At 42.6% G+C, this 15,283-nt stretch overlaps 1 protein-coding gene across 1 annotated transcript in view; it reads left to right on the top strand.

The window, feature by feature from the left end:
• LOC109898317 (neurabin-2-like) overlaps positions 1-15,283 on the top strand; it is a 59,744-nt gene that overhangs the window by 5,205 nt on the left and 39,256 nt on the right. The window lies entirely within an intron of this gene.

Here is a 15,283-nt window from a genome sequence, read left to right as displayed (position 1 = left end):
TTTGCCAGGTAAGTATCTTATAACTGTAGGTTTACCTATCTAAGATGTGCCAAATACATTCTCTCCAGCTCAGGGCTCCAGCTATGCATTTGGTTTGCTAACTTTCTAGATAGGTTGCGAGATCAAGCTTCTCGGTTACAGCAGAGACAATCAATCCCCTGGATCAAGATCCCTGCTGTCTAGTATTTGTTTTGTGCGTGCAACCTTTTTGAGATAATTGTACAACTTCATGACCTGTGGTGTCTTTGTCCTTGCAATTAGTTTAATGTTCTCATGCGCTTGTTAGCATTTAGCTAGTGTTCGCTATGTGAATTTGCCAGCGTTTTTTTTTTTTGTTGCATTTATTTTAAAAAAAGCATTCAATTGTGTGCACTGCCGGTATAACCATATACCCCGGTATGGTACAGAAATGGTATGAAAATCTAGATACTTCCCAACTCTTTTACGGAGTGCTTCAGAGATAGAAGCTAATAGCTAGGTTTTGACTTCTGGATATCAGGCCCACTTATTGGTTTAGCTGTTTCAACACAGCAGCTTCAGCGTGTGTTTACTGCAGAACACATTTAGCACTACTGTGTGAGCTGCTCTATGTATGACTAAGTGACTGACAACGTGTGAAATCTCTTTTTGGCGTGGTCAGCATTCATTCGTTTGCTTGACACTGAGGGCCTACTCAGTAGTCCTGACAGCAAGATAGACTTGTTCCACCTGCCTTGACGCCAGTCAGATTAATCTTTTCAGCTTGCACCAGCAATAATTATTGTGGTGAAATCCAATGTAGAAATCCCCCTTCAACAGCTTAGTTCCTCTAAGATCTGTATACTGTATCAAGGGACATCAAAAAAGCTGGGGCGAAGAATTAAATTCCCAATGCTGTCTCCTGCTCCAATGATATATAATTTGCAGCCAGGTATAGGCTAGGTGTTCTCAGGGGCTTCAGCCTGAACCACAAGCACATAGTTTACATCAAATGTGAAATGATGTAGGTAGGTAGATATTAGCTCTATGCTTCTGTATATTGTCATTATGAAATGTCAGATGAATATGCCAGTGGCCTTTCTCTCCTGTCCCTTGGTGACTTGCCATTAAATGCCACCAGCAAGGATTTCGTCTCCCCACCATGCACAGCATGCTAACCAACCGGACAGCCACCCTATCACTGTAACTATGTGAGATGGATTTTCTGTAGCAATTTTTGCCTATACAATATATCTTCACCTCTTCTCAGTCAGTGAGTGTCTGAGATTTCATGATTGTGATGGGGCCCAATAGATTTGCTGCATAGCCTTGTAATCCTCGTAAAGCATTGACTGCTTCGCAGTGGGCCACCCTTAAGCGCAGCCACTTGTGAAACGTGTAGTGGCATGCCACGACTTTGCTGTCACAGCAAGCAATGTCCCTTTATTCCTCAGTGGCGGAGGATAGAAGCTAGCATTTAGGCTAGTCCATCATGGTGTAGAGTGGAAGGTTTGAAGCTGTTAAATCTACTAGACCTATCTCTGCATAGCCATTGCTGTTGCACTGGCTTGATCTGACCTTTTCAAGAGCTGGAGATGACAGTTCAGCGTCTTATTTGACCTTTCTGACCTATCGACACTGTTACAATGTCATGGCTTTAACTCAACCAAGGGTGTGGCTTAACCATGATACATTCACTGCACCTGGGAGTTCATTCTGCGGTCAGCTTCCATTGTTGATCAACTGTACATGAGTGTCTTGTTTTGTCTGCAGTAGCGCCTGATACTTATGCATATTCCCGTACCGTGACTGACTGACTCCTTCCATCAAGGTGATGGCACTCGGTGAAGAGAAGGAATGTCAGTTAGGCATTCAGCAGGCCATGGGGATGACTTGGTGAATCACCCGTGTTGTCCTCTTTGCAGAGATGAGGACAGAAGAGGCAGGTACATTGTCCACTCGGTCAGCTCCAGAGTGTCTGGGTCACAGGGCTGCATCCCAAATTGCACCATATTCCCTAGATAGTGCACGGACTTGGTCAAAAGTAGTGCATTGTAGCAAATTAAATTCAGACATTGGCCTCATTACGGAACAAATCTCATCATTGATACATTTAATCACCATTTGACTTCAGCAGGGTATCTCTTTGAAATAACTTATTCCAAGCCTATTCACAATGGTGTTGGGCTGGATGCTGATTGGAGAAACTTGCCGAATGATCAGAGAAATTATATTCAAAGCTTTTCTTTTAGGTTATTTACCGAAAATGAAGTCATGGATGCTTTGCTAGCGTTGGACAACAAGAAATCCACATGAACCGACCAATTGGATCCTGGTCTGCTTAAGTGTGCAGCACCGATCATTGTTGGTTCAAACTCACATTTTTTTTATTTAAAATTGTTATCAGGAAATATTCTAAAAGTATGTATATCAGCTCTTGTGCTGCCACTCCATAAGGATGGGCATAGTAGTGATCTTAATCATTATTGCCCCATTTCAAGGTTTCCTGGTCTAGCTAAGATTCTTGAATCCTTGGTAAATGTACAGCTTTGCTCTTTTTTTTTTCATCTGAGAAATGTATTTACGAATGTATACCAATCAGGGTTTAGGCCTGGGCACAGCCCTATTACAGCAAGCATTTTAGTTGTTAATGATCTTGTCAATGCTTTAGACATTGAAATGAAATGAGCCGCTTTGTTTGTGGACCTGTCAAAAGACGTTGATACTGTTGATCAGGCTATTTCATTTAATAAGTTGTCCTCGATAGGCCTGAGCTCTGACACCTGTTCCTGGTTTGACGATTATCTTAGTGACAGAACTCAGGCTATCGTGATTGATGGGGTTTAGTCTGAATTTCTTGAAGTACATGAAGGTATGTAAAATGGTAAGTTCATCTGTATGCAGATGATACTACTCTGTATGCTATTGACCAGACTGTTGATCTGGCATTTTCAAAACCACAGTCAAATGTTGTAGCTATGCAGGAATCCCTTGCTGATTTTAAAACGTGTGCTTAATACGGGCAAAACGAAATTACATGTTGTTTTTAAACTCTTGTAAAAAATGTTTCAGATGAAATACATGTTCACTCATTAGATGGTTCTCCAATCGAACGTGTTCCCGCGTTTGGATTGATAGTGGATTTGACGTTTAAAACAATTAAAACATATAGATGATTCGGTTAAGGAGCTAAGACTTAAAGTTGTATTTTTTCAACCGAAACCGATTGTGCCTTTTTCTAAGCAGTAGGAAGCTGAGTATTCAGTCAACCTTTTTATCTGTTCTTGATTATGGTGATATTATTTATCAAAGTGCAGCTGCTACTACTCTTAAACCGTTGGATGCCATCTACCATAGTGGCCTTCATTATGTTACAGGCGGCTGTTTTGAGACTCGTCACCGCATCCTGTATCAAAAGGTTGGCTGGACTTCCCTAAAGACCTGTATATTACTCCATTTTTGTTGTCATCTCGATGTTCTGGTGCCATCCGGGCATTGTAAGTTATTGACTGGGAACTTATTTGTTGAGGAATGTAACTGGTTTTCTGGGTGATATGGGATTTTATTTGTGCTTACCGTGTGTGTGTGTCACACACACCACCGTTCAAAAGTTTGGGGTCACTTAGAAATGTCCTTGTTTTTGAAAGAAAAGCAAAACATTTTGTCCATTTAAAATAACATCAAATTGATCAGAAATACAGTGTAGACATTGTTAATATTTTAAATGACTATTGTAGCTGGAAACGGCTGGAATACAATGGAATATCTGCATAGGTGTACAGAGGCCCATTATCAGCAACCATCACTCATGTGTTCCAATGGCACTTTGTGTTAGCTAATCCAAGTCTATCATTTTAAAAGGCTAAATGTTCATTAGAAAACCCTTTTGCAATTATGTTAGCACAGCTGAAAACTGTTGTACTGATTTTAAAGAAGCAATAAAAACTGGTCTTTAGGCTAGTTGAGTATCTGGAGCATCACTATTTGACTTTTGAGTGTGTGTGTGTGTGTGTTTTATATATACACACACACACACACACACACACACACACACACACACACACAATAATATATATATATAAAACCCACACATATATATATATAAGTTATTGTGGAGGCCTGCTGTAATTCACCAGCTTCTCATAATTATAATAATAATAATAGTACAACAGGGAAAGGGATGTGCTGCAATTACTTCAAGTAAGGCCAAGATTATTTTAATCTGGTGGATGAATGCCTGGTGTAGGAGGACCTTTATGTCTAAAGAGAGAGAGAGGGAGCCCTGATAGGCCTCTAATTATATGTGTGGCATTGTGCAAACCATAGGGTAGTATGTAGTGGAAGAGTCCATGTTTGTGCTATACAGTGTTAAGAAGTCAAGGTGAGGGTCATAAGGCATTTTTGGGGGCTATTTGTAAGGATTATAGGTTATGACACTTGAGTCTTGAGTCTGCCTTCACGTTTTTTTTTACACTAACTTACACATTCCATGTCGGTGACTTGCTATTCTGAATCATATTTTGTTCAGTTCGGGTAATACAGGATTTGCTACCTTAAGTCCTCTGTGAAAAGGTACTTTTCTATCGTTATATGAAGACACATGGATAAGATGTGACAGTTTAAGGACAGGAGCCTTGTGAAAAAGGGGTAGCTACTATCAGCTGGTGATCTGGCAGACCAAAGGCTTAGTGCTTTAGGGTTTCCAGAGAAGGACATGTCAAACCAGTTCAGCTCTGCTGTTGTGCTCCAATGACCGGCTTTTCAGTCCCTGAAATCTCCATGGGAAACTGTAGTGCTTCCTTTGTTGGGGCGGCAGGGTAGCCTAGTTGTTAGAGTGTTGGACTAGTAACCGAAAGGTTGCAAGTTCAAATCCCCGACCTGACAAGGTACAAATATGTTGTTCTGCCCCTGAACAGGCAGTTAACCCACTGTTCCTAGGCCGTCATTGAAAATAAGAATTTGTTCTTAACTGACTTGCCTGGTTAAATAAAGGTGTAAATACATTTTAAAAAACACTCAAAGCCATTAACCTGTTAACCTTTGCTTTTTCTTCTCAGTGATTAACCGTCATCATTCGATTTTTTTCAGACTAATATGGCATTCATACCTCAATGACAGTGAAAGCACAGTAATATGACATGAAAACGTAATATGTTCTCCATCTCTTTCTTCTAAGCAGGCATGCTGTCATTCTTATCAGACAAGTGTTTTACTCTCCATGGTGGAGAGCTGATGATAAACACCGTCTCTCTGCATTTAGAGCAAGCTAGACCCTGTACTTTCTTTCTTTCTTTCTGTCTGTCTGTCTGTCTGTCTGTCTGTCTGTCTGTCTGTCTGTCTGTCTGTCTGTCTGTCTGTCTGTCTGTCTGTCTGTCTGTCTGTCTGTCTGTCTGTCTGTCTGTCTGTCTGTCTGTCTGTCTGTCTGTCTGTCTGTCTGTCTGTCTGTCTGTCTGTCTGTCTGTGTCAGCTGACTGGTAGCACATTCCTTCAGTCCCCTATGTCATACTACCCTGCTTCCCACTGCTGGCTTGCCTCTGAAGCTCAGCAGGTTGGTCCTGGTCAGTCAGTGGATGAGAGACAGATGCTGCTGTTGGAGGGCCAGTAGGAGGCACTCTTACCGTAGGGCCAAATAAATATTCCAATGCCCCAGGGCAGTTATTGGGGATATTGCCCTGTGAAGGGTGCCTTCTTTCAAAGGGGAGGTTAAACGGTGTCTTGACACTCTGTGCTCACTAAAGATCATATGGCACTTATCCTAAGAGTAGGGGTGTTAACCCCTGTGTCCCGGCTAAATTCCCCATCTGACCCTCATACCATCAGGGCCACCTAATCATCCCCAGCTTCAAATGGGCTCATTCACCCCCCCCCACCTCCTCTGCCCTGTAACTATTCCCCAGGTCTTTGCTGTAAATTAAAATGTGTTCTCAGTCAACTTACCTTGTAAAATAATTTGCTGACAGCTCTGTGAGAGGGTCCCAACTGTGTGTTTATATGCCCACACATGTCCATTGTGTGTATGCCTACTCATGTGTGGTTGAGTATTTGTATGTGATGAGAGAGTTTGTATCTGTCCATCCTTGTGTGATTGTGAGAGAGTTTTTCATTTATTTATTTTATTTCACCTTTATTTAACCAGGTAGGCTAGTTGAGAACAAGTTCTCATTTACATCTGCGACCTGGCCAAGATAAAGCATAGCAGTGTGAACAGACCACAACACAGAGTTACACATGGAGTAAACAATAAACAAGTCAATAACACAGTAGAAAAAAGTCTATAGATTGTGTGCAAAAGGCATGAGGAGGTAGGCGAATAATTACAATTTAGCAGATTAACACTGGAGTGATAAATTATCAGATGGTCATGTGCAGGTAGAGATACTGGTGTGCAAAAGAGCAGAAAAGTAAATAAATAAAAACAGTATGGGGATGAGGTAGGTAAATTGGGTGTGCTATTTACCGATGGACTATGTACAGCTGCAGAGATAGCTGCTCAGATAGCAGATGTTTAAAGTTGGTGAGGGAGATAAAAGTCTCCAACTTCAGCGATTTTTGCAATTCATTCCAGTCACAGGCAGCAGAGAACTGGAAGGAAAGGCAGCCAAATGAGGGGTTGGCTTTAGGGATGATCAGTGACATACACCTGCAGGAGCGCGTGCTACGGGTGGGTGTTGCCATCGTGACCAGTGAACTGAGATAAGGCTGAGCTTTACCTAGCATGGACTTGTAGATGACCTGGAGCCAGTGGGTCTGTGACCCCGTTAAGTTTTTTTCCTGATCCCAGACAGACTTGGGCGGCCCCTCTTATCCTCTCAAAGGGAGGAAGCAGTAGAGAGGGAAGGAGGGCTGCGAGTGTGGGGGCAGTTTATGGGGAAGTAGGGCTGGGTGGGGCTAGGGCTGTGGTGATCATGAAATTGAATCAGCCAGTGATTGTCAAGCAAATAACTGCCACTCTCACAGTAATTGACGGTTAATTAACATGAACACATTTAGCATCTCCTGCGTTCCACGCATAGCCTATAAGCCACTGATGCAGTCCTTTGGAACATCACATTTTAAAAAGTCTAAAACATCCATGTAATGTAGCCTACACCCTCACAATAAATCCATGATTTATTGTAGACAGGTCTAGAACATAATATGTAGAAAATGTCATCTATTTCAGATGAACAGAAGAGCATAGTCTGAGTTGTCCTTATGTTAGTCCCTGATCTGGCTGTGCCATATGGCTGTGGGCTACACTAGTTCATTCAGCAGACAAGATTTGCTTGGAATTCCGTGATATTATTTCATAGTATGAAAATACAATTGAACATAGCTGAATAAATAGCGCAAAAGCAGCTATTCTGTGTTGAGCAGTTAATAAAGAAACAGGTACTCCTATTTGATTCATTTAGAGTTATTTATGTAACTTTAGTTGTGATAAAAAACGCTGGGCTATATATGGTTGGATCCTTAATACATTCTAAGGCTGCATGATGCGACTCAAATTTTTTATTTTTTTAAGTTGCATGAAATGCATGAACTCTGCTTTGTTTTTTGCACAGGCTGCTCACACTTCATCAGTCTATCATTCACAATTTGCCAAGCACTTAATAATGCCTCAAATTTCCGGGTGGCATCCCCTTAGTGTGGCCATAATGCTCCCTAAAAAAATCCAGGCCTTTTGTGGCCAGTGGCCGTTTTGCCTTTGGGCTGAATATTATAATTATAATTCCCTGCTGCATGCTCCATAGCACCCCTCACTTACATGGCTCTCCGTCAGGATGATCAGGTATTTCTCACAGGCTACAAGTGAAGACCGACACATTGGGGACGCAACTGCACGTGTCCTTATCAAATTCCGAGGTGGATATTGGAAGAACTGTCGACATGTACTTTTTGTCAGCCAACAAGATGAGTAGGCCTAATGAACAGCAAAAGCACTAGCCTATGTCAATCTTCTGTCCCTCATAGTACAACATTTGACCTATTCTGTGTGAGAAAGAAGTATTCCAAACATAGTCTGGGACAGTTGCAGGATGAGATAGATCCCAAATTAATATAACCACTAGCATAAAAAAAAACTGTAAGCAATGAGACTGACATAACAGATCAGAACGTTTAGCTTACAATTTTGAGAAACTATTAGGCTATTTCTTCACATTATACGCGCAGCAATGCCCACATGGCAGTAGGCTGTAGGCGCAAATGTACATTAGCGGGAAAACGCCATTCTCAAACGTGACCACAAATGTGATTATGCATGTAATGCTTTCATTATAAAGGTGCGTTTTTATGGTGAAAATTATCTTCCCCAAATGTGATTAACATGTGCTGATTATGTATGCCAGTTAGGCTTTATACCCATTGTAATGCTGATTTAATGTATTTAATTTGATGACGTTATTTGACCACTTTAGTTGTGATACAACCAGAGGCCATCACTCTGTTTTCTCACACAATTGCATAGCCTGAAGAAATGTTGCGCAACATGGGCTCATGGGCTCTCGTGAAGTGTTTGATTAGATTTTCGATTACATTTGCATTGATGTCAGAGGGACAATAGAGTGCTGAGTACCAAGCAGTTAGTGAGCTTTGTAGGCTACTAATGACCCTCAGCAGCATCAGAGCTTGGAGAAGCCTAGTTACCGTGACTAAACGGTCACGTGGAATTTGACTGCCATAATGACTCGTGACCGCCGGTGTGGTGGTAATCCGGTCACCGTAACAGCCCTATGTGGGGGCATGTCTCAGAGAAGGATATAGCCCAATTTCGAGAGGAAGTTGGGAGGGAGAGAGAGAGATCACATTTCAGTGTGTGGACACCTGGCTCACTGCTGGGGTAGCGCCTTGATGAGTCTGCCATCACCAGAGCCAGCTGGGCTTGTGTCTCTGACCAGGGATCTGAACCGGCAGACACTGTCTTGTCCATTAGCGGTTAGTTTCACCTTGCTCACATCGAATAACAACTGCCTGCCATCCGTAGTATTACAAGCTGACATCCTTCAATGCATCTGGTAGATTATGTGTCCAACTAACCACCAGCTACCATGTGATTGCGTTAGTAAACAGTACTGTTTTTGATGCATCATCTAACTGTAGATCTAGCATTCCAAAGGAAATGACTTATTTGAACAAATGACCTTCTCATCAACATCTATCCATAGCATCGGGGTATAAGCAGTATATAATACCATAACCTGGTCCATTGTCTTGCCCAGGCCTTGTACAGTGCCACATTCTAAGTATTGAAACAGATTAGCGGAATGCCCTAGTGGTTATAAATAGAAGTCTACTGCTCTGAACGTTCCCATAATCCACTGCTTGGTTCTTAGAGCCTCTGTACTGCCGTGCGGGGTTATTTAAAGACATCTCCCTGTGTCAGAATGCTACGGTGGCGCTGCAGGGGGGGTGCAGGTCTGGAAGCCACTTAGGTTAGGTAGACGCACTGTACCATAAATGAGAGAGTAACGCCGCCATACCGTGGATCTTTTCTTCTGTTTCTCTCCCCGTTATGCAGAGGCCCTTATCTTTCCGATACAGACTGCTCTGCAGTCAGCAGCCTTTCTGTTCACGTTTCGATTGTTATCAAAGTTTCTGCATTCCATGACAGTGCTTTTTTATAGACTTAAACGGGCAGCCTTGGCTACAATGTTGCCTAAGGCTTAGGAGGGGGGAGCAGGTCAATAATGTCAGTAGACAGGAAGTTTTAACGTCTCCTGTTCCTGTCCCCTCGTCACCACCTGATAATGACACTGATAATGTCATTTGTATACGAATGTCAAAAGGTTGACACTCTCATGACTCATTGTTTGGGTTAAGCTAGTTAGTAGCCTATAAGACCACTCACCAGACAGGACCTGAAGTTCTGTGTTTGTGACATATAGGAGGCTATTCAAAGTTCCAAATCCACTCATAGCCTAGGCTACTGTCCACTCAGGATGCTTGTATGTAGCATTTTTACATATTGAAACAAACGTTGAGAGAAATAATATTTTGTCCAGCAATTGCGGCTATGCTTGCAGATGTGCATCATGTGCTGCCACCCTAATCCAAAAGTATTTAACTCCAAATAACAAAAATATAGCTTTTGTAACATTTAAACTTAAACAACTCCTTTGTGAGATAAATCTTTTCAAATCAAACATGTATGGAATCAGGTGAATTAACACTCCTCAGTTTAGCAGGCTTAAAAAACCTCTTAAGGATCCACCCTATTTTTCAATTTTCCCCCAAAATGACATACCCAAATCTAACTGCCTGTAGCTCAGGCCCTGAAGCAAGAATATGCATATTCTTGGTACCATTTGAAAGGAAACACTTTGAAGTTTGTGGAAATGTGAAAGGAACGTAGGAGAATATAACACAATAAATCTGCTAAAAGATAATACAGAGAAAAAAACGACCGTTCTTTTGTATTTTTTTGCACCATCTTTGAAATGCAAGAGAAAGGCCATAATGTATTATTCCAGCACAGCTGCAATTTAGATTTTGGCCACTAAATGGCAGCAGTGTATGTGCAAAGTTTTATATTTATCCAATTAACCGTTGAATTTCTGCTCAACATTTTGTATCAAGACTGCCCAAATGTGCCTAATTTGTTTATTAATAACATTTCATGTTCAAAACTGTGCACTCTCCTCAAACAATAGCATGGTATTCTTTCACTGTAATAGCTACTGTAAATTGGAAATGCAGTGAGATTAACAAGAATTTAAGCTTTCTGTCAATGTCAGATATGTTCTGGGAAATGTTCTTGTTACTTGCAACCTCATGCTAATTGCATTAGCCTATGTTAGCTCAACCGTCCCGTGGACTGGACACCGATCCCCAATAAGTTTTAAGCTAAAACCCACATGGTTGCAAAAACTAACTAGCAGAAATTGTTAACCAGTTAGAAAGGATTTAAACACACTTTGCTGTAGGCTACTATTTACTAGTTAACAAAAAAATCATGTATGTCCTATAAAATATAATCACCCCACCCAGTATTGTAATCAAAACTTAGCAGAAAGCATGTTGTCCTTGGCTCAGACAGTGTAGTAGCGTGGGCTCAATAGCACCTTATTAGCGTGCAAGATCTTGTGAATCAGCTGTACATGTGATGGAAGAGTGTGATGAAAGAATGCACTGTGCATGCAGAGGGATGCAATTCCATTGAATTGGGGCTGGTTTAACCAAAATATGCCATAATACCTAGAATTGCCTTGTGTATCCCACAAAGAAAAGGTTCACTGTTATAAGCTAACTTTTGTGATGAATTTAAGCAAAACCCCCTGGCTTAACTTCCCATGGAAAATTACCTGGAAACATTCCGTAAATTTACCGGAAAGTTTCCGACCCTTTGCAACCCTAAGTAGCCAGCCTAGGCTACTGCTCATATGTTGCTGTAATAGGCCTACATGTTTCTCCTTTGCATGGTGTTTTGTTGCAGTTTTTTTTTGGGGGGGGGGGGAATTATTCATTGTCAAGCTTTAAAAACTGAAGCTAGACTGCAACATTTTAGTACCCTAGCTCTGACTGTGACATGTGTCTGTACACTTTCCCTCCACTGTGCACGAGGTAAACAGGACACGCGAAGCAGCGCAATTGACTTTGAATTCACAGATGCCAGCTCCTCGTCAGGCTGTTATTTCATAAAGTAGATAACTAATTTATACTTGCTTGTGTCCTATTGTACTTTAGTAGTAATGTATACCCACTTGTGAATCCTTTATCTTATTGGTATTTATTATGGATCCACATTAGCTGCTGCCTTGCTGGGGTCCAGCAAAATGAAGGCAGTTTATACATTTTAAAAGAGCATTACAATACATTCACAGATTTCACAACACACTGTGTGCCCTCAGGCCCCTACTCCACCACTACCACATATCTACAGTACAAAATCCATGTGTATGTGTGTGTGTGTAGTGTGTGTGTGTGTGTGTGTGTGTGTAGTGTGTATGTGTTACTTCACAGTCCCCGCTGTTCCATAATGTGTTTTTAATCTGTTTTTTAAATCTAGTTTTACTGCTTGTATGAGTTACTTGATGTGGAATAGAATTCCATATAGTCATGGATCTATTTAATACTGTGCGCCTCCCATAGTCTGTTCTGGACTTGGGGACTGTGAAGAGACCTCTTCAAATCAAATCAAATTGTATTAGTCACATGCGCCGAATACAACAGGTGTAGATCTTACAGTGAAATGTTTATTTACGAGCCCCTAACCAACAATGCAGTTTCAAACAAATACGGATAAGAATAAGAGATGAAAGTATCAAGTAATTAAAGGGCAGCAGTGAAATAACAATAGCGAGACTATATACAGGGGGGTAAGGGGGGGGTAGCCATTTGACTAGATGTTCAGGATTCTTATGGCTTGGGGGTAGAAGCTGTTTAGAAGCCTCTTGGACCTAGACTTGGGGCTCCAGTACCGCTTGCCATGCAGTAACAGAGAGAACAGTCAATGACTAGGTTGGCTGGAGTCTTTGACAATTTTTAGAGCCTTCCTCTGACACCGCCTGGTATAGAGGTCCAGGATGGCAGGAATCTTGGCCCCAGTGATGTACTGGGCCGTTCGCAGTACCCCCTGTAAGTGCATTGCGGTCGGAGGCCGAGCAGTTCCCATACCAGGCAGTGATGCAATCAGTCAAAATGCTCTCAATGGTGCAGCTGTAGAACCTTTTGAGGATCTGAGGACCCATGCAAAATCTTTTCAGTCTCCTGAGGGGGAATAGGTTTTGCCGTGTCCTCTTCCCGACAGTCTTGGTGTGCTTGGACCATGTTAGTGATGTGGACACCAGGGAACTTGAAGCTTTCAACCTGCTCTGCTACAGTCCCGTCGATGAGAATGGGGTCGTGCTCGGTCCTCCTTTTCCTGTAGTCCACAATCATCTCCTTTGTCTTGATCATGTTGAGAGAGCGAGGTTGTTGTCCTGGCACCACACGGCCAGGTCTTTGACCACCTCCCTATAGGCTGCCCGTTGTTGTCAGGTCATCAGTCCTACCACTATTGTCATCTGCACATTTAATGATGGTGTTGGAGCCTTGCCTGGCCGTGCAGTCATGAGTGAACAGGGAGTACCGGAGGGAACTGAGCACGCACCCCTGAGGGGCCCCTGTGTTGAGGATCAGCGTGGCGGATGTGTTGTTACTTACCCTTACCAGGAAGTCCAGGATCTAGTTGCAGAGGGAGGTGTTCAGTCCCAGGGTCCTTAGCTTATTGATGAGCTTTGAGGGCACTAAAGTGGTGAATGCTGAGCTGTAGTCAATGAATAGTATTCTCACATAGGTGCTCATTTTGTTCAGGTGGGAAAGGGCAGTGTGGAGTGCAATAGAGATTGCATCGTCTGTGGATCTGTTGGGGCGGTATGCAAATTGGAGTGGGTCTAGGGTTTCTGGGATGATGGTGTTGATGTGAGCCACGATCACCCTTTCAAGCACTTCATGGCTACAGACATGACTGCTATGGGTTGGTAGTCATTTAGGCAGGTTACCTTAATGTTCTTGGGCACAGGGACTTTGGTGGTCTGCTTAAAACATGTTGGTATTACAGATCCAGACAGGGAGAGGTTGGAAATGTCAGTGAAGACACTTGCCAGTTGTTCAGTGCATGCTCGCAGTACACGTCCTGTTAATCCGTCTGTACCTGCGGCCTTGTGAATGTTGACCTGTTTAAAGGTCTTACTCACATCGGCTACGGAGCGCGTGATCACACTTTCTTCCGGAACAGCTGGCGCTCTCATGCATGTTTCAGTCTTATTTGCCTCAGATCGAGCACAGAAGTTATTTAGCTTGTTTGGTAGGCTTATGTCACTGGGCAGCTCTCGGCTGTGCTTCCCGTTGTAGTCTGTGACAGTTTGTAAGCCCTGCCACATCTGACGATCATCCGAGTTGGTGTAGTACGATTCAATCTTAGTCCTGTATTGACGCTTTGCCTGTTCGTCAGAGGACATATTGGGATTTCTTATAAGCTTCCAGGTTAGAGTCCCGCTCCTTGAAAGTGACAGCTCTAGCCTTTAGCTCAGTGCGGATGCTGCCTGTAATCCATGGCTTCTGTTTGGGGTATGTACGTACGGTCACTGTGGGGACAACGTCATCGATGCACTTATTGATGAAGCCAATGACTGATGTGGTGTACTCCTCAATGCCATCAGAGGAATCCCGAAACATATTCCAGTCTGTGCTAGCAAAACAGTCTTGTAGCTTAGCATCTGTTTCATCTGACCACTTTTTTATTGATCAAGTCACTGGTGTTTCCTGCTTTAATTTTCGCTTGTAAGCAGGAATTAGAAGGATAGAATTATGGTAAGATTTGCCAAATGGGGGGCGAGGGAGAGCATTCTATGTTTCTCTGTGTGTGGAGTATAGCTGGTCCAGAGTTCTTTTTCTGCACATTTGAACATGCTGATAGAAATTTGGTAAAACGGATTTAAGATTCCCTGCATTAATGTCAGCCGGCTTCTAGGCCCGCCACCTCTGGGTTAGCATTTTCTTGTTTGCTTATGGCGGAATACAGCTCATTCAATGCTGGCTTAGTGCCATCCTCTGACTGTGATGGTATGTAAACAGAATACAAAGAATACAGATGAAAACTCCCTTGGTAGGTAGTGTGGTCTACAGCTTATCATGAGATACTATACCTCAGGCGAACAATAGCTTGAGACTTCCTTAGATATCGTGCACCAGCTGTTGTTTACAAAAATACATAGACCACTGCCCCTTGTCTTACCAGATACCACTGTTCTATCCTGCCGGTACATTGTATAACCAGCCAGCTGTATGTTGATATTGTCGTCATTCTGCCACGACTCCGTGAAGCATAAGATGTTACAGTTTTTAATGTCCCGTTGGTAGTTTAATCTTCCACATAACTCCTCGATTTTATTGTCCAAAGATTGCACATTTGCTAGCAGAATGAAGGGAAGTGGGGGTTTATTCGATCGCCTACGAATTCTCAGAAGGCAGCCTGAACTTCGGCCCCTCTTTCTCCACCGCCTCTTCAAACAGATCACCGGGATCGGTGCCTTTTCCCAAGGAAGCAGTATATCCTTCGCGCGGGCTCATCAGAGTCATGATAGGAAAAAAGTGATTCTGCTAGTCCATGGTGAGTAATCGCAGTCCTGATGTCTAGAAGTTATTTTCGGTCATAAGAAAGGGTAGCGGCAACATTATGTACAAAAAAAGTTTTAAAAAAGAAGAAGTTATAAACAAAGAAAAAAACACAATCGGCTTGGGGCATGTAAAACGTCTGTCTTCTTCTTAGGCGCCGTCTTATGGCATGTATTGTGGGGTATGCATGGATGTGCGCCAATAGTTCAAACCGACAGCTCGGTGCATTCATCATGTCAATACCTCTCCT

The sequence above is a fragment of the Oncorhynchus kisutch genome, linkage group LG6 (assembly GCF_002021735.2).
Source record: "Oncorhynchus kisutch isolate 150728-3 linkage group LG6, Okis_V2, whole genome shotgun sequence".
Classification (NCBI taxonomy): domain Eukaryota; kingdom Metazoa; phylum Chordata; class Actinopteri; order Salmoniformes; family Salmonidae; genus Oncorhynchus; species Oncorhynchus kisutch.
This window is presented reverse-complemented; position numbering and strand designations above follow the sequence as displayed.